This window comes from Callospermophilus lateralis, chromosome 11, assembly GCF_048772815.1.
Source record: "Callospermophilus lateralis isolate mCalLat2 chromosome 11, mCalLat2.hap1, whole genome shotgun sequence".
Lineage (NCBI taxonomy): Eukaryota > Metazoa > Chordata > Mammalia > Rodentia > Sciuridae > Callospermophilus > Callospermophilus lateralis.
Window position 1 is genome coordinate 80,072,432 of NC_135315.1, and position 12,375 is coordinate 80,084,806.

General features: G+C 31.4%; 1 pseudogene; it reads right to left on the reverse strand.

The window, feature by feature from the left end:
• Positions 1-3,048: 3,048 nt before the first annotated feature.
• LOC143410630 (zinc finger protein 280D-like) overlaps positions 3,049-12,375 on the reverse strand; it is a 61,535-nt pseudogene continuing 52,208 nt past the window's right edge.

Here is a 12,375-nt window from a genome sequence, read left to right on the forward strand (position 1 = left end):
GGGAAGTTATAGTGTAATAGTTTCTTTATTTGAATATTTCTACATATAATTTGCTAGGAGTGGCTATCAACCTAAGCAGGATTCTTTTTTTATCTTTAAATAGGTTTTGTTTTGTTATTTTTTTAGTTTTAGTTGGAACCAATACCTTTTATTTTATGTATTTATTTTATGTGGTACTGAGGATGGAACCCAGTGCCTTGCACCTGCGAGGCAAGCACTCTACCAATAAGCCCAAGCTCCAGCCCCAGCCCCTAAGCAGGATTCTTGTCAGGAAAAAAAAGTATAGCTTTCAACTCCTGGTTAAATACTAATAATCAGGGCTGGGGTTGTGGCTCAGTGGTAGAGTGCTCGCCTAGCATGCACAAGGCACTGGGTTCGATCCTCAGCACCACATAAATGTAAAATAAAGATATTGTGTTCATCTAAAACTTAAGAATAAATATTTTTAAATAAATAAATAAATACTAATAATCAGAATAAAGGAGACTAAATTAAAATAATCCTGTTTTCAAAAAGTAGGCAACAGATTGGGAGAAAATATTGTAAAAATAAAGAACTTTTATCTGTAGTACATAAAGAACACCTACAACTCAATAGGTAAGAGATAATTCAATTTAAAAATAGGTAAAAGCCTCTACTCAAAATGTCATGTGTCCGCGAAGTTTTCCCTGATACCAGACTTAAAATGGTGGTCTCCTAATTTCTACCCCATATTTCTGTATTTCTCTTCCCTACTTCATTCTTCTTCAAAGTATTGACCATCATCTAAAATATAGGCAAGATGTTTTGCCAAAATGTGACAATAAGGCAAGAATCCAAGTTTCTATAGCTTAAGAGTCATTTTCTAAGAATGACAATAGACTCAATCTAAAAATTAGACCTATTCAACAGTAACCAAAAAGCATAAACATGTGACATGGCAATAGCTGATGAGGCAAATCAACTATTTAGAATAACTTGATGGTAAAGAAAGATCAGGCTTAAGCTAAAGACTATTAGTGTCACACAAATTCAACTAATTACCTACAATAATTAGCAAGCTTTGTCCTGCTTTAGTCAAACCAATTTTTAAAAAATGAAGTTACAGGTGATAATATAGTTTATACTTCAAGGAAATGAACTTGATACTACAAAAAATTAAGTCTCAGAAAAATTATAAAATAGTACTCATATATTGCTATATCATATTTTTTAATTACAATCAAGGAAAAGCAGATTTTCTATTCTATAACATATAAAGAACTAATGTTAAAAATGAAAATAAACTGTTGTTTCTGGGCAAAATTTTTAAAAATTGGGTAGAAAGAAGGAAGATGAACTTCAGGGAGCTAGATAAGGAAATAAAGAATAATATATTACTATGTCCAATACTAAGAAACAAGCCACCTTTGGACATTTTGGAATATCCTTCATTTACATTATAAATTTGTCCAGATAATTAAAGCTAACAGGATTTAATTTTTTTGATTAATACTCATAAGGTAAACATTACAAAATAAGCAGTCATCTAAACTGGCTTTATCTCTGATTTTAGAATAAAAGAAACCACACCTGAGTTATAATTTCAGAGTCTGATGATCCTTATGGCAATTAAGGCATAAAAGGCACTTTGCTAGTCTTTAAAATTCAAGAAATTAGTATAGTATAATGAAATTTAATTATGCTAGAGGAAAAAATGCAAGATGCACTAGCTCTTAGGTTTGCATGCCACATAACAATGCTTCCATATAACAATTAAAGCAATAGGATAAAATAGTTTTTATAAGAAATTGTTTACTAGCAAAGAATGAGACATTTAAACAAAAAAATTTTTATTAAATTACAGATTAGATATACAAATATGTTACTTTAAAACTTGTTTTTAAGATCTGCAAGCTTTACCAATTTTTAACACCTTCAAAGCCAAAATTATTGAGGTAATATAAATAATAATCCTGAAACAAGACAGAAGATATCATAACTGTCTGAGAACAGCCATACTATAAAGCTATCAACAGGTAGCTAAGTGAAATCTGAAGAGAATTCTTAAGAAATCTCCTGGTGTTCTTAAAAACATAAACACTGAATAAGTTTTAAAGAAAAGAATAGAAAAATAGATGTCATAAAGTAGATATCACTAAATTTAGAGAACATAAAATCAAGCTATTAAAATTAAACTAAATTTTTTAAAAATAAAAAAATCTGAGAATAGGTATTGTTGAGAAAATTTTAGAGTTAATACTAGGTGATAATTTTAAATAACAGTAAAAATAACTATGATTTTGAATCATAATTATAGAGACCTATTGTTCCAAGGACATGAAAAATAGTCATGATTTCCTAACAACTAGATTTTTTTATATTTCTTGGATTGCATTCAGGATACAGGAAGATTTATGGGTAGCAGCCAAAATGAGTAAACTTTAATTTGTATGATGAACCATTGATTTGATAGGTTTTTCTTAGTTATAATTGGCCCATGAGCTTATTAAGATGGAGAACCAAAGCTGCCAGTGGGAAGTATGCTCAATTTGGTGGGCCCCGAGGCCATCTCTGGCCAAATCAACATCAGCCTTATAAGAGGCCAGTCATGCAGGAAGGGAGTTTCCCCAAGATATGATTTCTTGAGGCCACAACCTAGAGCAGGTCCCACAGTCAAATAATTCACATTCCTTGGAAAGAGAGAACAGTCATCAGTTGTGTCCATCGAAGGGGGACACTGTCCAGGTGTACCCTGGATATTTTTTGAAATCTCTGGGCTGATTCTGCACCTGATAAAAAAGATAGCGCAATGATAGACAACAAATGAGAAAAAGGACAATCATCTGGTCGAAAAACTTAAGACATGAAATTAAGAAGCAGACAAAACAGAAGACAAACAACCATATCACTTGGAATGTATTACTCTGAAGGCAAGTGCAATAGAGAGAAACACAAATTATTTTAAGCAAAGTAAGAAAAGACCATAGCAATAAGTTATTTTTAGAGAAAACCAACTGGAGAAAAAAATGTATGTTAAGATATGTCAACTTGACACAAAGATAAAGTAGAACAGGAATCTGAACCCATTTACAAGCTGAACAGAGCTGAATAATGAAAGCTAGTGTCATAAACTTGGCTGCTTGACTGGTTTTGTGTAAGAAAATATCTCAGAACTTTGAACTTAGGAAATTCCAACTTGTCTTGCACCAGGTCACGAGCTCCACAGAGCAGAAACCTATTTCAACAAGCAGGTTTAAAAAACATTTAAAAAATATTTCTCATTGCTATTAATGATACACTTAAAAATGCAGTAAGTGCTAAAATCCATCAAAGTAAAATGCACTGAAAAAAATTAAACTTACTCAGAAAGATGTTCAGAATTTGGGATACAGACAGAAACTGAAATTAGAAGAAAAGTTTTATATTTACAACAGCATATGAACTATGATGAGAGTAACAATTTAGTAAAGAGTTCATATTGTGGTTGACCAAAAATAATGGAATAAATAACAAAATCCACAAGTGCACAGTTATATATACGTACCTTTCTCTACTACAACTTGGCAAGTATGGGTTTCATGTTGACTTAAGTGTGCAGCCATATTATCTAAGCCAGAAACATCAGTTAGGAAATCACAATTAAGGCACACTAGAGTAATGCCCCTATTAAAAAAATAGCATAAAAGAAAAGTTTTTATCTGTTGTTAAATCTATATACAAGTTCAATGATTATTTTTCCACAAATTATCTTTTTGTGTAATAAATGTAACTTGTTATTTGTTATATAAATTTGATGTAACTGAAATGATTCTCTATAAAATGGTACAGCTATGTCCAAATTTTGCTACTACTTATTTACATAGAGTATTTATGTTTTATAAATATTTATCTTTTGTACCAGTCAAAAGACCTACAACCAGTCTAGGTTCCATTAACAATTTGCAATAACATAGGCAAGTCACATTCTATTTGTTCCTCTGCCCATCTGCAAAGTGAGAATAGCATTCATTCACTCAATATATATTTACTGAGGTTGTCTATACAACTGTATCACTGTTATTATGAACAACAACAAAAAAAAACCAGTCAGTACTTGAATGAAATTTATAATCTAGTGTTTTATTTAGTTGAGGACAAAATTAGAAGAAAATTATAATGTATTTAGAAGTATAGTATGATACCTGCCACTACATGCCAAGGTTTTAGCATGATCTTCCAAGGGTGGTTATTATTTAACATGGAATTAACTGACGTAGTTAATAAAAATGTTGGAGTCCACAAATTTGGAATCCTCATCATCCCAGCACTGTGAATGCTATTGCCTACCTGATGGGGCCTATACTACTCATTCTCTTTAACAAAACTTGTGAGTGCTGTACAGAGAAAGGAGAAAGAAACTCAAGTCCAGAGAAAATAAAGACAGCATCATGCTGCCTTAGCAGGTCAAAGCAGGGAGAACTCCAGTATGTTCTTGATTCTTAAATAACACATGAAATGATTAAGGACTTTCAAAGGAAGTTAGGAAACAAGTCCCAAAATCATGAAAAACTTTTTCTGAGTCTAGAATAGTTCTTATACTCACTGAATTAAACTGAATAACAATTGCTAATCGAAGTATTTAAACATAATTGGCATGTTAAAGTTATGTGTCAGTGGCCTTAAGATTCATATTTAAAATGTGTTTGATCTCGTGACTTTTAGTTGAAAAGTATCTTAAATATTATTAAGACTGTAAAAATATTGAGATGGTTCAGAGAACTTAGAAAGCCACTATATAATTAAACTTATTAGATTTATTAAAATGTTAAGCAATTGGGAGCTAGTTGGGTCAAGCATTTGAAGTGCCGTTAAAAAGAAAATCAAGTATATTTAATGGATAAATGACACTAAATTGTTTAAAGTAATTTGAACTTAAATGTCACTGTTGAAAAAAATTCAGTCTGTTCAATTTAAATGAACTTTATCTTACATTAAATTAAAGTTCCTCTAGAAAGTGATTACTAAAAAGTACTCAAATTCTAAATGGAGTATTTCTAAAATTCTAAATGGAGTATGGAGACTTAAAATGTAAAATACTTAGCTTAAATAACTAACTACAATTTTTTCTATGAACAAACTCCCCTCATAGACACTAAAAAGAGTTTCACTGGTAAAGAACAGGCTACTGCCTATTCCACTGGATATAGATAATTTAAAAAGGGATGGCATGACTAACTCAATCTGTTTTTAAACAGGGATTTGTAATTGGAATTTTTAATCAAATTTCTTGATTTGGGAAAATATGTGAGTCTGGGAATATTATAGTTGGGTCATTAGTAGAGAAAAGATGGTCTGTACAGAGAAAGCAGAAAGAAACCCAAGTCCAGAGAAAATAAGACAGCATTGTGCTGCCTTAGCAGATCAAAGCAGAGAGAACTAAAGTAAGTTCTTGATGACTTTTTGTTTTCCTTATTTGCTCTGCCTGTTGCTCCTCTACTTAAGGGTCATAAGAGTCTTTGGAATCTCTCTAATAAATAAAAGTTTCACCTAAATTTTGTTTAGGTGAAAAAAATTGATCATTTAACTGATCACTGTTATTATCAGTTTAATACAAAGTATATACATTCAATGCCCATATATTTGATGTTCATTACATAATATATATGTTACACCAGTATATGAATACAAACAAACAGGATACTTCAGACTGATTTCTCCTCCTTAAGTTCTATTCTAATAGCATGCTATATATGTGCACTGAGAGAATTCACTGGCACATCAAATCTAAAATCATCTGCTTTCTCCCCAAATCATCTCCTCCTGACTTTCTTATGGTCCCATTTCACTTGACACTAAAGCTCAAACCATAGTTACCTATGACTTTCTCCTTTCTTAAAACATTTAATATGTCAAGCATTTTATAATATTAACAACTTATTGAATACTTATCTGTGCCAGGCTGCTTTTAAACATATCATCTCATCTAAATCTTACAACAACCTGAAGAGTTAAGTGTTATAATTATTACCCTTTTATACAGTACAGAGTTAGCTTAGTAGCCTACCAAGGACATAGAGCTGGTAAAGGTCAAAATCAGGTGTAAAATTATGCACTTTGATTCCAGAGCCCATATTACATCATAAACACAATGTAATACCACCTCACCACCTTAATTCAGATCCCTAATCTAAATGATTTATGCACCTACAACTCACCTTGTATGTCCCTGAATTCAACTTTCCTTCAGTATCACTTGAATCTACACAAAACACTAATGGTTCTCCAGTGCCCTCTGAATTAAGTCCAAATTTCCTAAGTTTAATTTTCAATGCATTCCAATATGATTGTAAGCTCAAAATTGTTGCTACAGACTTTAATCCATTACTATCACACAAACATCATGTTCCATCCATTTACTACTAGCCATACTTTCTGTATGCCTTCTCTTTTTCATTTCTGCACTTTTGTGCTATTTTCTCCAACTAGAAGATCCCTCTGCTTCTTCTGCCAGTTAAAAAAAAACACTCATCCTTAAAAACAAAGTAAACCTAATTCCTATCCAGATCATTCCAAGTAATCTCTCACTTCTCTGAAATAACTTATTGCACTTATTAAAATCCATAGTTACTTCTGTTCATACTTTATTTCCCACCTAATGAACAACATTCCCTGAAGGCTAGTTCCAAGATTGCTTTATCCCTATCATCTACACAGAACCTGCTACAATACATACATGATAAATGCATAATACACATAATATACACAATAAAAAGTATTCCATTTCAATAAGTAATTACAAAGATTGGGGGATATGGAATTTTATAAATATGCTAAGTTCCACTCACAGAAATTGACCAATTCCAATGTGAGACATAATGGTAGTTGAAAGAAAAACACTCCAGACCTTTAAAAAATCAGATAATTTGTTTAAAAAACTAACACATAACTGAGCTAGACAACAATGAGGTAAAAATCAAATTAAAATCTGATTTTTAAAATGCAATAAATCCTATTCATTCTTATAAAAGTCTTTATTAAGGCAGTACCTCAAGTAACAATCAATTTCTCTGAATACAATAAACACTCTAATGAGACTAAAAGTTTTAATATTGAACCATTATTTTTTATCTTCCTGTGAGCTACTGGCTCAGCATCATAAATGGGACCTTTTGTCCAAATACATATTTTTCCATATACGTTAATTTATTCAACAAATATTTACTGAATGCCTACTATATGCTAGGCTTAAAAAAACAAAAACAAATGAACAACAACAAAGAAAAAAACCACAAGCCACATAGAATGTAGTAAGAGAACACAGACCACAGACAAACAAAAAGTAAAATATACAGTATTGTAAATGCACTATGAAAAAAATATTAAAAGGAGGTAAAAGTGCTAGAGTGAAGCATGGGGGGAGTGGATACAATTTCAAATGCAGTAATTAAGGAAAGGATCACTGTCAGAGTGGAGATAAAGGAATAACCATATAATATCTGGGAAAGAGTAAACTATGCATAGGAGATAATAAACACAAAGATCCTAAGACATAATGCCATTCCCTCTTCCTCCTTTTCCATGAACCCAAAGCATCAAACAATTCTTTGGCTATACTTATCAATAAATTAGTTTGGTGGAACAAAGATATTGTTATTTCAAGGAGAATAGCAACATAAGCAGAAAATAAACAAAGAAAAAGAAACAAAGGAAATCAGAATTTTAAAAAATGGTGCTCAATGGATTTTGAATTCAGTGTGTGGTATAACCAATGCTAATTATCAACATTCATCCATAGTTTCTTTACAGAAGCTAAGATGTATACTTCTATTTGAAAAAGAAACAAACAAAAAAGAATTATGAAGACTACTGATTTCAAGAATTTCAGTGGTTTCATATATGTGCTTCAAAAATTAACAGCATCACTTTAATAGGTATCTTAAGTAACTTTTTGATATTCAAATATTGTTGGTGGGCCTGATTTTTCCTTTCATTTTACAATGCAAATGCATGAGAATTTCATATTGACACCATTTGTCACCAATGAAATAAATTTACCAAGAGATTAATGGCATATCTCAGGTCTTATAAGGAACAATATAATATCCATTAGGAATCACTCAGATTTCCAAACTGGCACTCCCAGACAGTTTAATTTAAAAGTGCAAACCACAATGATACAGCACTTCCTAGCAACTAGGATGACTATAACAAAAAAGATATAATACCGAATGTTACAAAAGATTGTGAAGAAACTAGAACCCTCATACACTGCTGGTGGGAATGTAAATAATGAGGCTACTTTGAAAAGCAATTTAGCAGTTCCTCAAAAGGATCAATGTACTATAAAATCCAGAAAATTTAATGTTAAGTATATACTAAAGAAAAATAAAAAGACATGTCCTTATAAAAACTAATATGTAAATGTTCACAATGTAGCATTATAACAACCTAAAGTGAAAATGAACTGAATGAATGGCTAAACAATGACATATTCATAATATGGAATATATCATTCAGCACTTTGAAAAATAAAGCACATTCATACATGCATGCTACAATATACATAAACCTTTATAGGCAGTTGGAAAAGACTACATACACAGTCTATCATTCCATTTGTAGAAAATATCTAGAATGAACTAATCTACATAGGCACAAAGTAGATTCATGATTGCTTAGTAATGGGGAGAGTTGAAAAGAAATGGGGATAACCACTAATGAATGGGGAAAGGGTTTCTGTTTGGAATGACCAATATGTACTAAAATTAACTGTGGTCATTGCTGTACAGCAGCAGTACAGTATAATACTATAACCTATTATAGGTTTGGATGCTATACTATACTGTATAGTATAATATAGCACAATACCATAACCTATTAATTTTATTGTTAAATGCATATTGTACAGCATGTGAATTATATTTCAATAAATTTGTAATGCAAGAAAGAATGTAAATTATAACCATTGTTTAGTAGAAAGAATTAAAAAAAATCAACTAGTTAACTGAGATCTTCAGAATGCTCCTTAAATATACAAAACCTTTTACTTGGACGACTACTGTGAAAGCTGGAGAGACAGAAGACATTTTAATAATTTTAGTATAGAATTCTATTATTTCATAATAATAATTATATTAATTTATAAACATATTTCAAGTCTGTACTTAAGTTTCTAGTTTTTAAAAGACTACAGAATAAATACTGAACCATTAACTCTGTTTAATTTAACATTTGATCTGATATTTCATTTTGCTTTTAATTCCTAATGACACATATTTTTTCCCTAAGCATATACTTAGATGATCAATACCTCATCATTATGTAAAAAGGAAATGCTCAAAGAGTTAAAAAACAAACTAAATTTTTCATTTATTATACATTTAAAACAATTCTAAATTTTTATTAACAAATTAATTTTGCTACAATCTGAATTATTATTAGAAATCAACTTTTTGAAAATAACTTTTTAATAATCTTAGCATGCTGGTATAGAGGGAGGGGAACAGAATTCAATTGATCTAGAAAGTACACACTATTTCAGCTAAATATTACTGTTTGCCATCTGTAAATTCAAACATCTAGACAGTTCTTTGTAATTGTTAGTAGAGGTTTAAGAAAAAAAGGAGAACTCATAACTTAATGCTTCCTCTAATCACAGAGCAAAAAAAACATTAACCAAACATTGTAGCCAATAAGGAAAGCTTTCTGTACTCGAAAACCAGAAGTAGTTTAGCACACTATATCTGAAAGTCACAGAAAACCGTATCACGATCACCTGAGAGTTTATTTAGAAATGCAAAATCTTAGGCTCTTCACAAACCTACTGAATTAATCTCTGGCAGTGGGATCCAGGAAACTGCCTTAACAAGTTTTTCAGTGGTTCTTACATAAGTTAAAGTTTGAAAAGCAGTAGCCAACAAACTAGATAAATGGCTACTCACATCAGTGATGCCTGTATGTAAAGGAACAGAAATGTTCTGGCTAAATATAATCCCTAGAAAACAGCCTCAGAAGATTTCAAATGTCATTTCTTCAAGCTAGGGTAACTATTATTTGGAGATTTATGAATTTAAGATATTATCACAAAAATACAGTTTTTAGAGAGATCAGGGGGTTGGGAAGCCCTGAAATTGTGTGCAAAAAATTATATAAATCATTGTTTCCTTAGAGGAATGAGTCCAAGACTGGGAGGCAGGTTTACTGGGGATTGAACCTCAGCGTGCTCTACCAGTGAAATATACCTCCAGCCCTTTTTATTTTTAGACTAGGTCTCTCATAAATTGATGAGCTGGCCTCCAACTTGGAATCCTCTAGCCTCAACCTCCTAAGTCACTGGGATTACAAGTATGTACCACCAGGTTCAGTTCAAAATAAGTTATTTTTTTAATGACATTTTAAAGTTTTTTCTCTTCAAATAAGTATACTGTTTTTATTTATTCTTTGATAAGGAGAGAGAAAAATTATATTTTAGGGTCTTTTTGATGGCTTCCACATCTATCTATAACTTGAACCAAATATCTACAAATGTTCCTAATTAAATTTTTAGTTGTCTGAATCCAGTTATGATTTAGAGTTCCCTATCTTTGGGAAAAAAAAGCATTTATACTGCCTCTTTGACTCATCTGTATTTACTACATAACTTCTACAACGGCAATTTTTTGTAATGTAAGAATGGAAAAATGAATCACAACTCACAAATAAAAAGGAGGAAAAAGCTACCTTTTCTTTCCTATTTCCACAAAGTTGATAGAAATACAGAAACACACCTAAGAAAACAGAAAAGGCTAAGACTTTTATTCAATACAGTAAAAATACAGTGTTAAGATGTAGGTCTAAAAAACCTGCTACCCAACTGCATGACTATAATTACCAAAAGCTCATTGAATTGTTCTTCACAAATAGGTAAATTTTATTAGGTATAAATTATACCTCAAGGAAATTGAGGACAAAATCCCTCTTTGACCATATTTTCCTTAATAATCTTGATTCCATGCAAGAAACAACTTAACTTTCTGAGAAACACAAAAGGAATGACTTCCTTAACATCCAACAATATTGATGGTATACCTACTATTTAAGACAGTAAACTGTAGAATGATGATATAATAACTAGAGTGGTAAGTCGTCTGCCCTAGAATTCATGGTTGAGTGAAAGAGAAGAAGATGGTTTGACACAGAATAAATGCTAATAAATAAATGTGGAATAAATATATATTCATAAATTAATGCAAGAAAAAAATCAACAGTGACACAGAACTCTGTGTACAGGAACAAATCATTACAACAGCTTTCATTTTACTTGGAAACGTTTAACATCTTTCTTCAAAGCCTAAGAGAAATGTCATTTATAGAAAGTCTTCTCTACTTCTTATTTAAAGAATTTATTCTTACCTTCTCTGTGCTCTCATAGTCATCTGCTTATCACATTAACCTAGGTAAACATATTTCTCCTACTGATTAGCAAAAATTAACAGCAAGGACTTGACCCCCAATACTACCTGCCTATCACACTTTCTAGAAAACTGTATGGTTTCATATGCCTCGAAAAGCTCATGTGTGAGCAATGCAAGAAAGTTTAGAGATGACTCAATTAGTTTATGAGAGCCTTAACATAATCAGTGCATTGATCCCAGATAGGGATTAACTGGGTGGTAACTGTAGGCAGGTAGGGTGTGACTGGAGGCTCGTCTTTGGATATATATTTTGTGATCATGAGAGTGCTCTGCCTCTCCTTCCTGATGCCATGTTCCCAGTTGCTTTCCTCCACCATTTGCTTCCACCATGATATTCTGCCTCATTTCAGGCCCAGGCCCATGGAGTCAACCATCTACAGACGGAGACCTCTAAAACTATGAGCTCCAAAATAAACTTTTCCTTGTCTAATTGTTCTTGTCAGGTCTTTTGACTAAAACACAAACTGTACCTTCCTAGTATGTAATAATCAGTATTTGTGAAAATGAATCTGGGTGATATAAATACTATTGAAAAGAGATATTAGTAATGTCCATTAACTTAATTCTCTTACATGTAGAAGAAAAAGTTGTCTCATATATCTTTTTTGAGGAATAACAGTAAGATTATATAGTAGTTAATTTTTACTTTCTCAGGTGATTTCCATTACCACTTACAAGCTATTAGCAAAGTACAATAATTCAAATAACTGACCCCAGTAATACTATTTTAAAAAAATAATTCATAATTATGAAGTTAATGATCTGTTTCCTTCAAAGAGTCTGACTTTAAAGATGTTTCAATAGCTTCAAGATTTTTTAATCTCTTCTTTGAGATTACATTTGGGGCCTCTTCTAATTATAAATAATGATTATCATTTATAGTTTATAAAGTAGTAAGTGATATGATAAATACAAAGACCACTTCTCAAGGAGATTCTACATACACAAACAAAATGAAAGGCAGATCAGATGAATGGTACAC